Source organism: Notothenia rossii, assembly GCF_949606895.1.
Source record: "Notothenia rossii genome assembly, chromosome: 3".
Taxonomy (NCBI): domain Eukaryota; kingdom Metazoa; phylum Chordata; class Actinopteri; order Perciformes; family Nototheniidae; genus Notothenia; species Notothenia rossii.
The window spans coordinates 53,368,249-53,390,310 of NC_136901.1; the positions used below are offsets into that span (position 1 = coordinate 53,368,249).

The following is a 22,062-nucleotide window of genomic DNA, read 5'->3' on the forward strand; positions in this document are numbered from 1 at the left end:
TAATACCTGTTGAAATATTACAAAATTGTTTCATTATCACAGGTCACCTTCTCTGTTATTCTCATTCTGGAATTACACCTCTCACAGTAGCCCCTTAGCCACTGATTCTGCATCTGTGTTACCTGTTATAACTTAATCAATATTAGAAACATGTCAACATTTTTTAGGAAACCTCTCGTTTCCCTTGGAGATCCAGAATAATGTGTCAGTCTAAATCATGCTTGGTTAGTCATTGTTTTAGAATCATGCAGTTGCACTGATCACATGCAGACATACATTCACACTCACACTGTCAGTCAGGGTCAAAGTTAATTTGGTCTCAGTCTTTTTGGCCATGTGCCGTGCTCCGCAGAGACTTTAATATTCTACTAGCTGGAGTTGTACTAGAGACATCATTGTGTTGATGTCAACCAATGCAACAAAGTTGTTCTCGTGTTCGCAGCACCATTTTCTTCAGATGTTTAACAGACAAATTATCAATACACTTTATTAATATACCGCCCCTAGGAAACACAATACCTGACAAATGTTCATGCAAGGCATTCTTAAGTGAACCTGCAGAAAACGGCCTTTTGAATTAATATTCCAAATTAATCAATAATAATAACAATAATCAACAATAAACTTACAATAATTTTATCAATTTGTTTACCATTAGAAGTGAACATACCTCATAATGTTACATCAGGATGTTAAACTAAGCTTTAGCCAAATCAATCATTATTACCGTTTCAGATCTAACTAGTGGTTGAACAAACACAGCCTTTTTTTGTTTACATCATGCAAACCAATACCACATTTTCCAATTTCAGCATCAGCCTTGTTACTCTAAAATTATGTCTTAAATAGGAATATTAGCCATTAAGCCACAAGAACAATTAACTTATGTTGGTTGACTGATGCGGTGACTGTCATAGGACGATGGCGTTTGAATATGGCTTTCATAAAGAAAAACAGGTGACTGTTGTGTGATAAGATACATGATAGGATGTTTGTGTGTGTTGAAGATGTTTAAGGGGAATGAGTATGTGTCCTGTCAAAGAGTCCTCTGTCATGACTCCAAATCATTGATTGGGGGATCTGCCTAAGGGCAGAGGGACAAACACACACACGCACACACACACGCACACACACACACACACACACACACGCACACACACACACACACACACACACACACACACACACACACACACACACACACACACACACACACACACACACACATACACTGTGAAGCAACAGATGGAATCAACAACTGCGGATTCACTACCTGGGGTCCCGCCCAGAAGTGAAACCGACCAATGAAACACTGCCAACTCACTGGCTAGCTCGCTCAGAAGTGAACCCGCCAATAACAAATAGCTAGGGAAGAGCAAGCGACAAAACTCCTCCCCACCTGTTTATAAATGTTGTGATCATTTTGAAGATCGGCGCTCTTGTTTTTGACTGGCCGTTCCTGAGACGTGTCTCACGCGGTGGTAGAACCTGAGCCCGGAGTACTCTGCAGAGTGCTTCGTGATTAGGTGATTAGGTGATTGGGTGATGTATTGTATGTTTTTGCCATTAAAGCAGATTATTATTTAACCCTTATCCTGGCTGCTTTGACTTTTCCTTCTTTTAAAACAAACTCATAGAGGAACGGCGCGAAGCAGTGATTCTGTCTCAAAAGTACAGAGAAAGAGAAGAAAGATATAAGGTGTCCCCAGACAGTTTGAGCCTATAGCAGCAAAACTTTGATTCTGGAACAAACTGGAAGCTGGTTCCACAGAGCTTGATAGCAAAAGGCTCTGGCTCCCATTGTACTTTTATTCCCCGTTCACACCAACCCGTTTTCAGCTCCGGCTCGGAGCTGGAGCCTGAAAAGTACAGTTTTTTCCTGTTCACACCGCAGCGGCGGTAAGTAAGTAAGTGATGCTCCGGAATCTGGTTCACTTCCAGCTCCAAAAAATTGTCGGTCTAGAGGCAAGAGCTTTGGAGCTAAGAGGCGGCATCAATCAATCAATGTTTATTTATATAGCCCAATATCACAAATGTTACATTTGTCTCAGTGGACTTCACAGTTTGTACAGAATATCAGTATGACAATACGACACCCTCTGTCCTTAGACCCTCACATCGTACAAGGAAAAACTTCCAGAGAAAACCCAGTTTAAAGGGAAAAATGGGAGAAACCTCAGGGAGAGCAACAGAGGAGGGATCCCTCTCCCAGGACGGACAGACGTGCAATAGATGCCGTGTGTAAATTGAAAAGATAATACATTTGCAACATAGGTAGTCCAAATGTTTGGAAATGCATGTGTGTATAATAGGAAGATGAATCCATGAGTATATCCATCCAGGACTTATGATCCAGGACCACAGCCACGACTCAAGATCCAGGACTCGCAATCCATGACACAGGACCGCAGGATCATCCATGACTCCGGATCCCGGCGTATATAGACACCAAAAAGAAAGACATTTGGGGAAGCTGGGTTAATCGGAACATGAGAGTACACAGGTATAGACAGAGAGAAGGAAGAAGTAAGATGTCCCCCGACAAACTAAGCCTATATCAGCAAAACTAGGGGCTGAATCTAATCAGCCCTAACTATAAGCTTTATCAAAAAGGAAGGTCTTAAGCGCACTCTTAAAAACGGATAGGGTGTCTGCCGTCCGAACACAAACTGGAAGCTGATTCCACAAAAGTGGAGCTTGATAAGAAAAGGCTCTGGCTCCCATTGTACTTTTAGAGACTCGAGGAACAACCAACAACCCTGCATTCTTGGAACGCAATGCCCTAGTAGGACAATAGGGTATAATGAGTTCTTTAAGGTAAGATGGCGCCTGCCCATAAGGGCTTTGTAGGCAAGAAGAAGAATTTTAAATTCTATCCTGTGTTCTATAGGGAGCCAGTGTAAGGCAGCCAGAACAGGAGTAATGTGGTCCCTTTTCCTAACTCTGGTTAGTACACGAGCTGCAGCATTTTGAATCAGCTGAAGCGACTTGACTGACTTCTTGGTACACCCTGATAATAAGGAGTTACAATAATCCAGCCTTGAAGTAACAAATGCATGGACTAGTTTCTCTGCATCGTTTTGAGGCAAGATATGCCTGATTTTTGCAATGTTACGTAGATGGAAGTAGGCGGTCCTTGAAATTGATTTTATGTGGGCGTTAAAGGATAAATCCTGATCAAATATAACACCAAGATTCCTTACAGTCTCACTGGAGGCCAAATTAATGCCATCCATAGTTAATATATCTTTAGATAATTTGTTTAGTAGATTCTTCGGGCCAAGTACAATAACTTCAGTTTTGGTCGTGTTTAACATCAAAAAATTTAAGGTCATCCACGTTTTTAAGTCCTTGAGGCAGTCTTGAATTTTATTTAGATGATTAATTTCATCAGGCTTGATTGATAAATATAGTTGAGTATCATCCGCATAACAATGAAAGTTTACAGAATGATTCCTTATAATATTGCCTAACGGAAGCATATATAGGGTGAACAAAATAGGTCCAAGCACTGAGCCCTGTGGCACTCCATGGCTAACTTTGGTTTGCATGGAAGATTCATCGTTGACACGTACAAACTGAGAGCGTTCAGATAGATAGGACCTAAACCAGCCTAAAGCAGTTCCCTGTATGCCAACTAAGTGCTCTAGTCTTTGCAATAGGATATCATGGTCGATAGTATCAAATGCAGCACTAAGATCGAGCAAGACAAGAATAGAGACAAGTCCCTTGTCAGAGGCTATTAGAATGTCATTTGTGACTTTAACGAGAGCTGTCTCTGTGCTATGTTGTGTTCTAAAGCCAGACTGAAAATCTTCAAATAAATCATAGTTTTTTAAGTAATCACACAGCTGTTTTGCGACTGCTTTCTCAAGAATCTTTGAGAGGAACGGAAGATTAGAAATAGGTCTATAGTTGGCTAAAACCTCTGGATCGAGGTTGTGCTTTTTAAGAAGCGGTTTTATCACTGCTACTTTGAATGATTGTGGAACATAGCCTGATAATAAAGACATATTCATAATATTTAATAAAGAAGTGCTAATTAATGGAAAAACTTCTTTTAACAGCTTAGTTGGAATCGGGTCTAAGATACACGTTGATGGTTTAGAAGAGAGAATCATTGAATTTAATTGTTCAAGGTTTATGGCTGAAAAGCATTCTAGTTTTAGAACTTACGTTTCCGGGAGCTGTTGATAACACTATACTGGTTAAAGGCAAAAGGTCCTTGATTTTGTTTCTAAGAGTAACAATTTTATCGTTAAAAAAGCACATAAAATCATTACTACTGAGTGCTATGGGAATAGAAGGCTCAGTCGAGCTGTGGCTCTCTGTCAGCCTGGCTACAGTGCTGAAAAGAAATCTTGCATTATTCTTATTCTCATCTATTAATGAAGAGTAGTATGCTGCTCTCGCTTTACGCAGTGCTTTCTTATATTCATTGAGTGTAATATGCCAAATTAAACGAGATTCTTCAAGTTTAGTGGAACGCCATATCCTTTCAAGTTGTCTCGACTTTTGCTTTATTTTGCGGGTTTCGGCATTATGCCATGGAGCTAATCTATGTTGTTTTATTTTCTTCTTTTTCAAAGGAGCAACAGAGTCTAATTTTATTCGCAGCGCATCTGTAGCATTATCAACAACATGATCAATTTGGGGTGGTGTACATTTTGTATAAGTTTCCTCCCCTACATGCAGACATGCTATCGAGTTAAGTATTGGTGGAATCTCTTCCTTAAATTTGGCTATAGCACTAACAGATAGGTTTCTGCTGCAGGAGCTTTTGGCTAATGCTTTGTAGTCTAGTAACAGTACTTCAAAAGTTACTAAGAAATGGTCGGATAAAGCAGGATTATGCGGTTCGACTAATAGTTGCTCAATTTCAATACCATAAGTCAGAACAAGGTCAAGAGTGTGATTATAACAGTGGGTTGGTTTATTTACACTCTGACAGAAACCAACAGAATCTAATATAGAGTTAAATGCAACAGTAAGGCTATTTTTATCATCGTCAACATGAGTATTAAAGTCACCTACGATAATTACTTTATCTGTTTTAAGTACCAAAGCTGATAAAAACTCAGAGAATTCTTATAAGAATTCTGAATAAGGACCTGGTGCACGGTACACTGTAACAAATAAGATTGGCTGCAAAGTTTTCCAGGTCGGATGCGTAAGACTGAAAATGAGGCTTTCAAAGGAGGTATAATTTAATTTTTGTTTAGTATTGATAAGTAAACTTGAGTCAAAGATTGCTGCAACTCCACCTCCTCGGCCCGTGCCTCGGGCAATATGAGTATTGATATGGCTGGGTGGAGTGGCCTCATTTATGCTGACATATTCTTCATGTCTCAACCAAGTTTCAGTGAGACAGCATATATCAATATTATAATCTGATATTAAATCATTTACCAGTATTGCTTTAGATGCTAGAGATCTTATGTTTAAGAGACCACATTTAATCTTCCTGTTTTGTTGCACTGTAGTAGTTGTTACATTTACTTTTATTAGGTTATTATGTATGACACCTCTATTAGGTTTTACCTTAAATTGTCCTTGGGCAGACACACACACCGTTAATATTGGGTATTTTATTGGGTTCGGGATTCCTATGGATGATTGCCTAGGAGAGAGCGCAGAGAAGCGTGTAAGACTGCGACTCTGCCTCCTGGTCTCAACTCCAGTTTGTCATGGATTAAGTCCACAGAGCCCTGAAATGTTTGCAGAAATGAGATTTGCACCTTCCAAAGTAGGATGAATGCCGTCTCTCTTAATCAGACCAGGTTTTCCCCAGAAGGCTGTCCAATTATTCACGAAGCCCACATTGTTTGCTGGGCACCACCAAGACAACCAGCGCTGAAATTATGACATGCGGCTATACATGTCATCATTGATCAGATTGGGGAGGGGACCAGAGAAGATTACGGTGTCCGACATTGTTTTAGCATAACTACACACCGACGCCACATTAAGTTTGGTGCATTCTGATTGGCGTAAACGAACATCATTACCACCGACGTGAATAACAATCCTACTGTATTTACGTTTATTTTTAGCCAGCAGTCTAAGATGCGCCTCAACGTCGCCCGCTCTGGCCCCCGGAATGCATGTGACTGTGGACGCTTCGGTCTCTAAATTCACGTGTCTCATAATAGAGCTACCAATAACCAGAGTTGGCTTCTCAGCGGGTGTCTCGCTGAGTGGGGAATATCTGTTAGATACGTGAACGGGTTGGTGGGGACCTGCGGGTTTCGCGTTATGCCCCTTCTGAACAGTCACCCATTCTCCCTGCTGCTCGGGAGTTGCCGGGGGACGGCTAAGAGGAGCTACCTTTTGCCGGTCCGCACCGGCTAAAATGGGCTTTACTGTAGCTGAGTTATTTTCTAAGATGCGGAGCCGGGCTTCTATGGCTATGATTCCCGCCTCCAACCTAACAACTATACTACATTTAACACATGTATCGGTACCAGTAAAGGAGGTAGGGGAGTAACCAAACATGAGACAGTTAGAGCAGGAAATAGCACCCGAGGGTGGGGAAAGAGCCATGGCTAGCTATCAAGCTAAAGTAGCTACCGTTAGCAAACCCGAAAAGAGTGTAGGCAACTGTGGAGTTACAGTCGCTAAGAGAAGGAGAGTTTGTGAGTGCTTAAGCTGTAATAACGTGTGATTACAACGTCAGGCAGTTGCCGTGATCAAGAGTTTAAAACGATCGATTAAGTTAAGATAATAAGCTATCAGCAACAGAACAGGCACACGGGATACCCGGAGATGACAACAACAACCGGAAGTTACAACATGCTTACCGCAATAGTGGTCCGTGTAGAAACGTGTCATAAATGTGGCATCGCTTACGTCGAGGCGTGCAGGAAACTAAACCCAACTCCCCTGAACATGGGTCGAGTGAAGAGTCTCGTCATGCCTGCCTACAAGCAGTAGTGCCGAGCAAAGTGACTAGAAGGCAACCACACACTTATAAAAAAAACCACACTTTATAAAGTCAGGCAACACTAACCAGGCTTCGTGTGATTCTTTTTATTTGTACCTTACTTTGACCATCCGTTCACTGTTATTGATCATTGTGGAGGGCAGGCAGACGTTTTGTTTTGTATTATAGCAGCTATCGGATAGAATCAATACATGGGCTGCACAGGTTGTCATGTCCGACTATCACAAATAGAATCATATTGAAAAATACGCCGGTAAAATGTGCCTGTAGAAAACGGATTATGCCACAATAGGATAGCAATAGCAAGTTGTCAGCTTAGCTTCGGTTGCTATGCTAACATCACCCATTTTATACCAGAGACACTTTAATAACAGCGTTGTGATGCCAAACAGCGTCAATTCAGACTGACACACATTCACTTAAGGGGAATTGGTGATATGTATCAGCTGCTTGTGTGACAGTCAGACAGTGAATACTTTAGAGAGGCTACTCTAAAGTATTAGCTAACCCGGAGCTAACGGGAGAATAAACTCCAGTGGACGAGCAGCACTGAAGCGGTCGGTAAATGCCGCTGAAACACATTAATAAACAATGAACCACGGCACTCTGGAGAAAAGTATAAGCTTGGAGAAGTCGTTATTTTATTTAATCTGACTTCGTATGATTAAAAGCAACACGATCATCGACCCGACGCAGTCCCCCGTTGTTGTTGTTGTGAGCGCCGTTGGGGAGCAAATCAGCGATGTAAACGGTGACGTCATGACGCAGCAGCGGCTGCATCAGTCGGGTTCTGGGCGGTGTGAACAGAGCGGGAGCAGAAAAGGGAAACCGGAGCTAGAAAGGGAAAAGCGCTGGTGTGAAAGCCGCATTAGAGACTCAGGAACAACCAACAACCCTGCATTCTGGGAACGCAATGCCCCAGTAGGGTAGGCCTATAATGAGTTATTTAAGGTAAGATGGCGCCTGCCCATTAAGGGCTTTGTAGGCGAGAAGAAGAATTTTAAATTCTATCCTGTGTTCTATAGGGAGCCAGTGTAAGGCAGCAAGAACAGGGGTAATGTGCAGGGGTGCACATAACGTTTTTGCCCTGGTTCTCAAAGGAGCACCTGGAGATGTTGTTTGGTGCTCATCCTTAAAATGAAATAAACCATAACTTTTGAGGGGGTCTTCACTTTATTTGCCAGACACACGGCACTGAACACACATGCAGAGGTGAACACAGAACACACATGCAGTGAACATAACCAATAACCTAATATAGCCAATAACAAATTAATGTAACTTATTTTATTTGTGTTGTTCATTCATATCTTATTTTACCTTAACATTTATTTATTTATGCATTTTTTTTGTATCTCTCCAGTTTTAAAGGATATTTTTGGTTACTGTCCTATAGTATACATTGGAATTATTTCAAACCTGTTTATCCCAATAATTATAAAGGAGTGCCTTGGAAATATGTGTTTACATAAATTGTGACCAGCTGTTTGAACTTAGAATAAAGTGAACTATCCAAAACACTCAGAGTCCTTTACCTTACTGAGCTGAAGTTATCAGCCTCTCAGTCTGACTGGAGAGGACTCTCCCTCCACATTATTGTAGACACATCTTCTTCTTATATCCGTTAAAGCAGCTATCACCAGATTCTAATAACAAAAGAGCCGGTACCGGTGCACCCAGGGGCGCCGTAAGGGGGTGAAAGGTTAGGACGATTCTAAGGACCCGTGACTAGCAGGGGGCCCCAAAATGTTTAAAACATTAAGAAAAAAAATGTAAGTACCCTTTCATCAATAATTAACATTAATATAACGTTATATTGCGTAGTAGGCTACTCACTAAACTTACGATTCATTTAACTGATTTTCTTCCAAAGGTTAATTATCCAAAGCCTCTGGACACCCCCCTCTATTTACATGTAATGGTTTGGTCCTGCGACTCTTGCCTCCAAACGCGGAAATGGCACTTTCTAGCAGAGTGAAAGCATGTGAGGAGGGATGCTAGTTCAATCAGGAGAGATGTGATGTATGAAATACATGTTTATTATCGGGTCACATTATATAAATGAAACATAATGATGACAGTTTATAACAAGTGAATGAAATGGTGTTTGGCGATTAGGCCCAGGTTTGGTAGGATGTCATTCGGGAAGGGAAGAACCGTTTCCGATGAACCCCCCCGGGTCTAGACACTGGTGGTGGTGATGATAAGTGGTTAGGTCCGGTTGGAAGGGAGAAGGTTGAGCTTGGCCCTGAGTTGGAAGCCGGAGGCGAAGGGGTGGAGGAGGGTTGCGCGTTGACACCTGGAAGACAGCTGATGGAAAAGGGGAGAGCATATATAGAGGGATTAACAGGTGCGATGATTAGGCTTGTGAAGTGATAGGTTAGCTTGAGGAGTGGCGCTCCCCATCATTTAGTGAAGGGAGCGAGTATTGCCATGACGTGCAATACAAAGTGATAGGTCTTCCTGCCTGAACTTGCGCTGAGCTTCATTTCAATCAGGAGAGACGTGATGTATGAAATACATGTTTATTATCGGGTCACATTATATAAATGAAACATAATGATGACAGTTTATAACAAGTGAATGAAATGGTGTTTGGCGATTAGGCCCAGGTTTGGTAGGATGTCATTCGGGAAGGGAAGAACCGTTTCCGATGAACCCCCAAAAGAAGTGAAAGTATGAAGTACTGAACGTGATGAAATCTTAACTTGTGGGATGCAATGGAAATCTATGGATGAAATGAGAGGTTAATACATGTGGGGATTTAGACATACTGATGCCTCCTAGGCATCCTCCCTGGACGTACAGGGCTTCCTGGACGTACAGGGCATCCTGGACATACAGGGCATCCTGGACATGCGGGGCATCCCGGACGTACGGGGCGTCCTGGACGTACAGGGCATCCTGGACATGCAGGGCTTCCCGGACGTACGGGGCATCCCGGACGTACGGGGCATCCCGGACATACGGGGCATCCCGGACGTACAGGGCATCCCGGACGTACGGGGCATCCTGGACGAACGGGGCATCCTGGACGTACAGGGCATCCCGGACGTACGGGGCAACCTGACTTCGCAGGGACACATTTTATACGGACCCGAAGGTTACAACCTGGACGTACAGGGTTAGACATGCAAGGATAAACATGAGCAACGGGGCGAATATACGTGCTGACATGCTAAGAACCACCACCAGTTATATGCATAGGTACCAATTTTAAGGTTGGAGAGACCTTTGGATAGCCAGCACGGCACTGAGGTTCGGACGAATGTAGGATGAGAAGCGGTTGTTGTAGGGAAGAGGAATAATTACCTTGATTGCGGCAGGTTTGCTGCACCTATCCTGAACGAGCCCTGAAATGCTCTTAAGACACCACCACCAGTTATATGCATGTTTACCATAGGTAAGCTGGAGAGATCTTGGATAGCCGGCACGAGCCGATGCCCGGCGAAGAAGGAGATGTAGACAATGTAATGCGGCTGTTAACTTGAGTACAATGATGCATGAATATCATACCTTGCTTAACATAAGCCATGTGAGCATGAAACCAAATATATGAGTGCAATATGAGCAGCATGAAATAATATTTGCTTAGGTAAATACTGAGACATGACCCCTGATATAGGCAGGGCTCAACGCTAACTTTTAAAAGTGGTTGCCAGGCTGGCAACCAGGCATCCGCTTTTGGTTGCCAAAACTGAAAATACGGTTGCCCTTTTTTAGATACCTTATATTTTAAATAATTAAGATGCTATACAGTTATACATCAACTTAATAATGAACGTGTGACACAATAATGTTCAAATGCTTTACAATAAGTAATTAACGCACTTATTTGAACCTAAGTGGTAGTAAACTTGTCCACCCTCAATTGCTGGTATACAAAATAGCAGTAGTGCTGCTGTTGTCCTGTTCTTCAGATCCCTCACAAATGAATTGAGCAAGTCACTAGTTTCTTGATCATCCGTTGTCTCCCTTTCAAATGTGGGTTTTCTTGACCTTTGTGCTGACCCCCACCATAGACCCGTTGGCCCTTCAGCATTGAAGTCTTGGATTGGCCAGACTAATACATTTATAATGTTAAATAAATGAAAACCATTCACAGTTAAATATTTGATATTAATTATTGATGCTGTAAATTACCTTTAATATGTCTAACTATATTTAACATGTGTTACCTTTTTATAGAAGTGATTATAATTTAATGCAACCATTTTCTATGGTAAAGTTTCGTTTTGCACTTTTATTTTGGTAGTAATAAGATCGGGACTCTTATTTTGAAGGAACTTTTACCGGAAGTGAATGGAAAACATTCCTCTTTGTTTTTCGTTCGGGTTTTACCTTACGCTTCATCAGTTGAATCACTTTGAACAATCGTTTGAGAAGTTGAGGTGTTGGCTGAAGTTTTTACCAGAGTCAAACAACTTATTTTTGCTTCGCCATTTTGTTGTAAAACAAACACATGGCGCACCGCGCAAGCGAGTAAACGTGCATCGCTTTCTGGCTCCGTAATCACGCCAATGCACGTGCAATTTAGGTATCAGGTTCCGACTGGTCACAACAATTAAATATCACTCTTAAAACAAATATGAACATTTATCTATTTTGGGGTGCACGTTTTGCTGTCCTTATTTCTTATGTTAAAAACTGGTTGCCACTGATGGCAACCAAAGTCCAAGAAGTGGGTGACATTTTTCTGAATGGTTGCCAATGGCAACCTGGCAACCGTTACTGTCGAGCCCTGATATAGGACTAGCTTAATTAGCAGTTTAATTACGCCACGGTGAGATTAGATGCTGATGTGCTGGTTGGGTGATTAGACTGGCTTCTATCATCTTACATGAACTTCTCTTTCTCCCTGAAAGAAACCCCCCCAAAAAAAACACGGATGTGATGAAGCTTGAAACTGCGGTACTTACTGAGCATTGTGACGGGTAGAAGTTACCCGAACTGCATAACTCCATGCTGTAACGCGTTACACCCGAAGCTGCCTGAAACTCACCTTAACCCTGAACTAAAGGCAACAATGCATAAACGAACTTCTCTCTTTTTCTCTCTCCTTATTCTTCTTCTCTTTCCTCCTCTCTTTTCTTTCTTTTCTCTTTCTTCCGTTCTTTTCTTTTTCTCTCTCCTTTTTTCTTCGTTCTTCTCTTCTTTTGCTTTTCTCTTCCTTGTTCTTCTTCTTTACTCTTCTTCTTCTCTCTTTTCTTCCTCTCTTTTTCCTCTTCTCTTTTCTTGCCTGTTTTAGCGGTGAGGCGCAGGGAAAGGAGGCAAGCCTGCTGTGCACTGAACCTGCTAGCCGTCTATGACGCACTTAGTTTCCAGTACTGGCTACTGAGCCGGGAGGAGAAGTAGCTTCGATGGGATGTAGCTTAAGCCCTGCCTGCCTGCAAGAGGGGTTGTAGTTTGAGCCAGAAATGGGTGAAGCTTCGCGAGCGATGAGGGCCCGTTCCGCGTGAAGCCGGAAGTGCCGCATTAGAGCGGCCCTGATGCCAGTGATGCTCTCTCTCTCGACTGAAGGCGTGCGTCAATTGTTTGCCTGAAGTTGCCCCTTTCCATTAAGCCGGAGGAACTTCTGTGGAGCCCGATGTCCTTGTCTTTTCCTTCCGCGTCCGGGTTTGCGGGGTGGCCGGCTAGAACCGCTAGCCAACTGGGGAACGCCGCCTGTAGCTTAATCCGCAAGACTGCGGAGCTGATGAATATATATCTGGAGCTGGGACGAAGCCCTGCTGCTGCTTGCGCGTTGACACCTGGAAGACAGCAGATGGAAAAGGGGAGAGCATATATAGAGGGATTAACAGGTGCGATGATTAGGCTTGTGAATGGAGGGAAGTGATAAGTTAGCTTGAGGAGTGGCGCTCCCCATCATTTAGTGAAGGGAGCGAGTATTGCCATGACGTGCAATACGAAGTGATAGGTCTTCCTGCCTGAACTTGCGCTGAGCTTCATTAGCCTACATAGTGTACGTGTGTTGTAGTCTATGGTTGTAACCTATGGTTGTAACATGTCTCAACGACTCACAAAGTCAGGCTCTAAGAAAAGAACAGAAAGGAGAGAAAGACAGGAGAGAGGGACTAAAGGGCGACAGTATGTAACCCAGTTTTTCACAAGAAAAGGTGGGTGTGGTCCATTAGCTAAGCGTAGTCCATTGTAAATTGTAATGTTTTTTTTACTAAGCTGACATTAAGTAGGCTACTGTTAATATCTTCACAGAAAATTCAGAGGTTTTTCATTTCACTGCTCTTTTAGCTGACATTAAATGCAGGCACATGTTTATCAGCTATTCATATTAAATCAGTTGTCCCTGCCCCTGGTGCCAGGACCAACAGATCCATCTTCAGGCTCAGCAGCCCTGTCCCCCCATAAGGCTGAACCTGAACCAGCTTTTCTCCCAACTGAAGGAGGTGAGCAGCATTGTGTTGAATGACATGCCACTTAACATATCTGAAGGGAGACTGGAATACAACACATATATATATATATATATATATATATATATATATATATATATATATATATATCAAAACAAAAAGCTAACATCTAATTTAAATTATACATTTCAAACACAGTATTTTCCCAGATAGCCAATGATCTATATAAAACAAAAAACTGCTTTAGTCTATTTAGGATGTTTGAAGCGTTTAGTGATCAGTCTGTATTAGGTAAATCAAATGTTAATCACCGACATTTTGGTTAAGATATTAATACTAATATTATTATATTAAAGAATATATTATCATATGTGTCATGTACACTCTAGAGAGCCAGGGCCCTCTTCAGTTTTGTCAGGAAGGTGTGTGGAAGTGGAGGAAGAGGTGAAGGACAGTGCCAGTGGCAGTACCAGTGTAGATGATGAGGATGAAGGCTCCAGTAAAGACAAGAGAAGGTGCACAGAAAGGGACAGACAAAGTGAGGAAAGAGACAGACAAAGTGAGGAAAAGGACAGACAAAGTGAGGAAGCTGTAAATGACAAGTTATGCAACACAGATTCTGTGGAAGAAAATCTTCTGTCAAATTACCCAGCTTGGTGGCCAGCAAATATGACTAATATGGACAGGGAGTCTATAGTTAGGAAATTGGCCACAACAAGAGATGAAGACCAACACATGCTACAGGATTCTGAAGGAAAGGCATTCCCAGAATACTTGCAGTATATTAAGGCAGCCAATGGAAGAGAAAAGGTGAAGAGAGACTGGGTGATTCACAGCAAAAGCACTAATGCACTATATTGCATCCCATGTGTGCTTTTCTCCCATGAACAAAAAAGACCTTCCCTTAGTGTACTGAACAGTCAACATGGATATAAAAGGTCTGATGTGAAGTGGCGTCGTATGTATGATAAGTTCCCGGCCCATGAGAAGAATAAGGCACACAGAGACTGCTACTTAAAGTGGAAGAATTTGCATCAATCTGTAATGGAAGCGGCATTGACTGTCAGTTGCAGAAGCAGATACGAATAGAAACTGAGAAAAATAGAGCTCTCTTGAAGAGAATCCTGGATGTAACACTGCACTTGGCATCAAGGAATTTACCTTTCAGGGGTTAAAACCAAAGATCTGAATGACATTCACAATGACAATTTCCTAGGTACACTAGAGTTATTAGCTCATTACGACCCACTGTTGAATGAACACTTACAAAAAGTTAAGGACAAAAAGAAAGGAACCAGGCTGACACATTATTTGAGCTCTGACATTCAAAATGAATTCATTGAGTTATGTGGCAGAATAATTTTGAAAACAATTCTAAAGGAAAGGGAGGATTCTATTTATTATTCAGTCATCTGTGATGCTACACCAGACATTTCACATACTGAGCAGAATGTTGTGCTCATAAGATATGTGAATTATTGTAAAAAAGAAACTGATGACTGGGAGATCACTGAACGGTTCCTTGAATTCAAGGACTTCCACAAAAAGACAGGGAGTGAGATAGCCGAGATGATTGAAAATGTGCTTCAAGACAAAGGGATAGACATTGAAGATTGCAGAGGGCAGGGATATGACAATGGGGCAAACATGTCAGGAAAAGTCAAGGGAGTCCAAACCCAAATACTGAAAAAAAATAATCTGGCTACATTTTCACCTTGTGCCTCCCACACCCTAAATCTTGTAGGTGTGCATGCTGCAGAATCAAGCACAGAAGTGGCAACATTTTTTGGCTGCATCAATCGCCTTTACACACTTGTTAGTGCCAGTCCAGCGCGATGGGCCATCTCCAAAGAGAAAACAGGTTGCTCTTTGCATCGCCTCTCCGATACCCGCTGGAGTTCAAGTATCCATGCTGTTAAACCTGTAGCAAGACACCTACCTGATGTCATTGAGGCCCTTGATAGCATACTCATGACATGCAGTCTCACCAGTGAGGCCAGATCAGATGCTAGTGGGCTGAAGACCTACTTCATGTCATTCAATGTTAATGTCCTCCTCACTGTCTGGCTAAAAGTACTGCAATGCATTGAGGACAGGAATACAATTCTCCAGTCTGGGAAGACCTCACTCGATATAGAGACAGCCAATATCAGAGACTTAAAGGAAGAGATACAGGCTCTTAGAGATGCATGTGAGTCACTCCTGTCTGAGGCAACACTGATTGCTGCTCAAATGGATGTTGCACCTGAATTTAGCATGGAACACTGTCGCAAGAGGAAAAGGAAGAGATTCCATGATGAGACCTTTCAAGAGAAGACAGATCAGGACAATGCAGCAACGGTGTTCCGCAACACAGTGTTTTTTACTTCAATGGACAAGATCATATGCGACTTAGACACTAGGCTCCGCACCACTCAATGTATTGTGGAAGAATTTTCTGCTGTTCTGAAAGTTGGGCAGATTGCTGAGGATAAAGTCCCTTCTGTTTGCCAACCACTGATCAGGAAGTATTCAAGAGATCTTACACCTGAGTTTGAAAATGAAGTAAGACACCTGAACACTGTGTATGCTGCCACTTTCCACACTAACTTGTCCCCTCTTGGTCTCCTGAATGCAATTCACAAGATGCAGCTGCAAAGCATTTTTGGAGAAGTGTGCATTGTTTTACGTATATTTTGCACACTGCCTGTGACTGTTGCAGGAGGTGAGAGAGCTTTTAGTAAGCTAAAATTGATTAAAAACTAATTGAGGTCCACTATGTCTCAGGACAGGCTTTGCAGTCTTGCCATGCTGTCCATTGAAAGCCGGTTAGCTAGAAAGCTGGACTTCAAGGACTTAATCAGTGACTTTGCCTGTAAGAAAGCTAGGCGCTGGGCTCTTGGTGAGTAAGGCTGAGCAAGGACTCAGATGCATGTTGAGAAAAAGACTGAGAACAGGTAATAGGCTCTGATTTGGCACCACCATAAGGCCTTTTCATTTCCATTTCCGTTGTGTTCCACTTTAATACCTGCTTATTTTGTAGTTGGTATGTATATTTAATTTTTAAATCTGCTGCTTATGTTATTTTTTGTGTTATAGCATTTTATAAATGATTTTGTTGGTGGTAATGTTCACTTTATTTTAATTTAAGAGGACATGTTATATTTATATGGATTTATGCATTCATGTTGAGAATGTTCCATTCATAAGTGTTATTATTAAAAAGGCATTTACACCATAAAAGATGACTATTGAGGTCTATTGTCAGGAATGTTAGTGTTATATCAAATAGTGAATTCTACTGCAGCAGAATGTTGCACGTCTGCAGTGTTATATTTTCACAGCTCACTGTCAGTAAATATTGTGCGGTTAGTATTGGACTACAAGATAGATGCAAGCCTGTACAGGTGGAGTTATTTAAAGCATGAATGAGTGGGTTGGGTTCTGGAGGTGTGGTTAGCAATTGTGCTTGGTTGGCGTGGCCTGGGCCTGGTGGTGGGGGGGGCCCAATTTGATATATTTTCATGGGGCCCAAAATCCCTGGCGGCGCCCCTGGGTGCACCCTCACTCTCTCCCTCGCTCACTCGCACTTTGGCTGTGAGCTGCGGGCGCCAGATAAGCCAACATCCCCCATTTTCATCAGTTACAGCGCCCATCGTACAGGGCAAATGAAACGTGTAACCGGGGTGAAAAGGGTGTTACACTTACTTAATTATGAATATTGTTACATCAAGGCCGAAAATTAGGATGAGCACTAACGGTAAAAAATGTGTTTGCCCTCCCAGAACTGCCAGGCAGCGCCTCCCCAGATCTGGCGCCCTAGGCGAAAAGTTATAACGCCAGTGCTACGGGCCGGCCCTGAGTTCATATGCAACTTGCAAATATCTTTCTCTCTCTCTCTCTCTCTCTCTCCTGTCTCCTCTCTTCTCTCTCTCCTCGCTTCTCTCTCCTCTCTTTTCCCTGCTCTTTTTTTGGCGGAGGTGCGCATGCGCACTGCCGAGGCAGAACCTCTGCTCTGCGCGTTCCTCTATGAGTTTGTTTTAAAAGAAGGAAAAGTCAAAGTACCAGGATAAGGGTTAAACAATAATCTGTTTTAATGGTAAAAACATACAATCCACCACCTAATCACGAAGCACTCTGCAGAGTACTCCGGGCTCAGGTTCTACGACCGTGTGTGACACGTCTCAGGAACGGCCAGTCAGAAACAAGAGCTCCGATCTTCAAAATGATCACAACATTTATACACAGGTGGGGAGGAGTTTTGTCGCTTGCTCTTCCCTAGCTATTTGTTTATTGGCGAGTTCACTTCTGAGCGAGCTAGCCAGTGAGTTGGCAGTGTTCCATTGGTCGGTTTCACTTCTGGCGCGTGTGTGTGTGTGTGTGTGTGTGTGTGTGTGTGTGTGTGTGTGTGTGTGGGTGTGGGTGTGGGTGTGTGTGTGTGTTTCTGTCCCTCTTGTCATGCTTTGGATTCATGTAACTCTTTAACAGAACGCACACACATTCTCCCTAAACATCTTCAACACACACACACATCCTATCATGTATCTTATCACACAACAGTCACCTGTTTTTCTTTATGAAAGCCATATTTGTAAATATCCAAACGCCATCGTCCCATGACAGTCACCGAATCAGTCAACCAACATAAGTGAATTGTTCTTGTGGCTTAATGGCTTCTGTGAACTTCCTTTCACCTTGAAGTCAACTTACTAGGAATGAATACATTTTATTGATAAGCTCAAAAGGACCTTTATCTCGTTTACTGCTGGGTGACCCAAGTCTCAAGGCCAGCAGGATGTGGATCATTAACTACAAGAAAGAATTTAACTGTATTATCTTTGAGGAAAACCCCCTTTGGCTTCCCCTGTTAATTGCAAAAACCATGGATGATTAACCGAGAGACCCTAACACTCTCTTGATATTCTGGGAACTGCAAAGCAGATGTCAAAGGTCATTTGTATTATGCCTAACCACAGATAGCCAAAAAACCACCCTTTTGATTAAACATAAAAGTGGAAGAAAAGACTATTGCGTTATATTTAAAAAGAGGAAAAATGTACTTTGTCCCTTCAAATTTAACACACACGAATATATGAGGTGACATTAAAATGAATATACCAAAATTACACCTTCTTGAACTTTCTGCTATAAACACGTTATTTTAATACTTCAACTAATTCAAATAATACTTCAGCACCTGCGCACCAGTTATGTGCAGCCCTGGTAATGTGGTCCCTTTTCCTAACTCTGGTTAGTACAAGAGCTGCAGCATTTTGAATCAGCTGAAGTGACTTAACTGACTTCTTGGTACACCCTGATAATAAGGAGTTACAATAATCCAGCCTAGAAGTAACAAATGCATGGACTAGTTTCTCTGCATCGTTTTGAGGCAAGATATGCCTGGTATTTGATTTTGCAAATACATTTAGCACACAACTACAATCATAACATCATAAGAAAATAAAATGATTTGAGGATTTTTATGACTGTGGTATTTTGTTTTCTTAGATAAATACGGAGTTTAAGCGCATAACAACCCTGCCCCTCCAATCAAGATTTCTCTGACAGCTGGATGTGTTTTCTGACAAACTTCAGAAGATTTTTGAGAAGACAGGAGGACAGATAGGACAGCGTCTGAACGGTATCATGTCCAACATGACTCAAGTAAGAATTCATTTTCAGGAAATTATACATCGAGTCAATAGTGTACACATTTCATTTAGCAAAACAGATTCTTTATTTTGTTATTCCCCTTCACTTAGGTTGATGATGTCGATTTAGGGCGGGAATGTCTTCTGAAGGGGCTGTGTGTGTACCTTAATGAGGACCCAGAAGATCTGCTGGAGAGTTTGTGGTCAGTAGAAGTAATATTTTACCTTTTGCTTTTTTTGTTGGGCTTTAAAATATGTATTTATTGAAACACCACATAGTATATAGCCAAAAGTATGTGAACATCCCTGTTTTTTGTTTAATAGCCAGACTACACTGAAAAGCTAGGGGGCTTTTAATTTAAAACGGATACAGGAAGTGAACATTTTTTTATCAGGTCAGACAGGAGTATATCAGATAACAAGGAGGCTTAAAAGTACAGAAATCTGACCAAATGTACTTGTTAAACACAGGGATTTAGTAATGGGTATATATACTGTATGTATTGATTTGTTAGATCACACTCTGTTCCTTTTGTGACTGTGCACTCTGCAGGCTGAAGATGAATAAGTCCTTCTGCGGTCCATTGAGGGGATTACAGTGGGACTTTGTTGTCAAACCCAATTTCACCATCAGAGCAGAGGATATAGGGATTGTCCTGGAAGGACAACAGGTAATAACCGATGTGGACAGCATTGCATTAGCTGCTACCATGCTGTTTGGACTCATGTATGCCATGAACCTGAACTACCCCCCTAAACTAAATTGCACGTTCGAAGTGCTCCAGAAAATGTTAATGGAGTTAGACGGCAACATGCTCTTCTAGAAAGCACAAGCGATGAAAAACAAACTATTTGAGTGAGCTGTTGCCATGGACCATTGCTGATTGGTCCACCTGAAGATACAGGAGTATTTCAGTATTTCAGTCCATCTGCCCTCTCATCGACCTCTCCTACTCCCAACTCTGTGTCTGTGGTAGAAGATCTGATCTGTTGTTCTGTGTTGTACATTTTTGTATTATTGTAAAGCTAAGCTAATGTAACCTGTCTTGAGGACACACTTTGTTTTGTTTAGGAGTGAGAAACCCTTTTTGTTTGAACCCCTTTTTCTCCTGTTTTTCTGGTAGGAGTTAGGTAAGAAGCCTGTATTTTTTCTTTTTTTTTCCGGCTAGGCTTTGGCATTTTTTGTTAATAAATTACAAAAATAATCATTTTTGGGCCATTTGGCACTGAAAAAAATTACTTTTTGGCTTTGTAAATATTACTTCGATTATATGTTTAAATTCTACAATACATTACTATTTCAGTAATTTTACTCAAAATGTCTCCTTTTATTTAATGTGTTACTTGTGTTTCTATGTAATTTTGAATCTTCATTTTGATAAGTGAATTTTAACAATAGCACCAAGTAAATATTACCTAAATTATTGTATTGACTGTACAACCTGTTAAAGCTATTAAAATGTAAATGGGAAATGCGAGTTAACTGTGGGTGACGTCAGAGGAGAGTATTTCCCGCGCACATTGCCCCCGCAGGCATGCACGGACAGTCCACTCAGAAGGCTGACATTTGAGTGGAACTTGAAGACTGCTTGGTCGACCATTTCATTTGAATACTCATCGATGTGGAGTCATGTGAGTATGTTTATGTGCTTGGTTAACTTGTTACATTCCTATTAGCTTGTCAGCTGAAGTCATTATTTGGTTTTTAAAAATGTAAGGCTAAGTTAACTAACATTAGCCGACATAGTAGCTGGCTAATTAGCTTGTTATCGTGCTAGCAAATTTAGCCCGGTTTCATGCAAGTTGCACACATCAGATATAATATATATTTTTAAAAGGCTTATTTGAAGCTTCAAAGTTGTCAACTACGACAACATTCGCCGTTTATAATGGAAACTATGGCACTAGCGAACTTTTTAAAATTTGAATAGTTTTTTATTTCGGGAGAGGGGGGTGTTCATGGCTCCAGCTCAACAAAAGAAATACTCAACAGTATGTTGGATGCTACGTGATGCGGTCAGTTTCACTGCAGCCTAGAGAAGGACAATGTGGTCAAGGAATATTATATTTGCAATGAAATATGAACAGCGCGATTTAAAAGGTGAGTGTGTCTGTGTGTTTGCCTCGATGGATTCACTGTTCAAATCGTTATTTATTTTTATATATATAATAAGTGTCATTGCATTTCCTGTTCGGAAAGTGGCGCTGTACTGAGAGTAAACAATACAATTTAAACAGTTGAGGGGAACGTGTTTGAAGCCCACTGCACCTTTTGCACACAAACAAATTGCGTTTGTTTTGCTTATGTAGCGTTAGCTCCTGGGTTTTAGGCGGCGGACGTGACGTAATCTGCCACCCAAGACAAGAGATAAAAATAACGCCATACTCAGAGAAAGCATTCCTACGGTTGAAAATACATAATTGTACATTAAAGTTCTGATGATTAGTGACATTTCATTTTAAAAATATGAAAAAAGTATTTGAAAAACAAAACACTTTCCACTAGGGAGGAAAAGGTTGGCGCCCTTTATTGGCTAGCCGCCACTGATAACAATACTATTTTTGTGTCTCATATATATTCATCCTTTTTATATATATATATATATATATATATACAGTTGCAAGAAAAAGTATGTGAACCCTTTGGAATTACCTGGATTTCTGCATAAGTTGGTCATAAAATGTGTTTTGATCTGCACGTTTGAAGTTTGCAAAAGAGCACCTGGATGTTCCACAGCACTACTGGCAAAATATTCTGTGGACAGATGAAACAAAAGTTGAGTTGTTTGGAAGGAACACCCAACGCTATGTGTGTAGAAAAAAAGGCACAGCACACCAACATCAAAACCTCATCCCAACTGTGAAGTATGGTGGAGGGAGCATCATGGTTTGGGGCTGCTTTGCTGCCTCAGGGCCTGGACAGATTGCCATCATCGACGGAAAAATGAATTCTCAAGTTTATCAAGACATTTTGCTGGAGAACTTAAGGCTATCTGTCCACCATTTGAAGCTCAACAGAAGATGGGTGATGCAACAGGACAACGACCCAAAGCACAGAAGTAAATCAACAACAGAATGGCTTCAACAGAAGAAAATATGCCTTCTGGAGTGGCCAAGT

At 41.6% G+C, this 22,062-nt stretch overlaps 1 long non-coding RNA gene across 1 annotated transcript; it reads left to right on the top strand.

Annotated features, from left to right (window-relative positions):
- Nucleotides 1–11,823: 11,823 nt before the first annotated feature.
- LOC307033277 lies at nt 11,824–14,339 on the top strand. Its single transcript, XR_013806446.1, has 3 exons — nt 11,824–13,059; nt 13,264–13,347; nt 13,706–14,339. It is a non-coding gene; the product is annotated as an uncharacterized lncRNA (long non-coding RNA).
- The last annotated feature ends 7,723 nt before the right edge of the window (nt 14,340–22,062 follow it).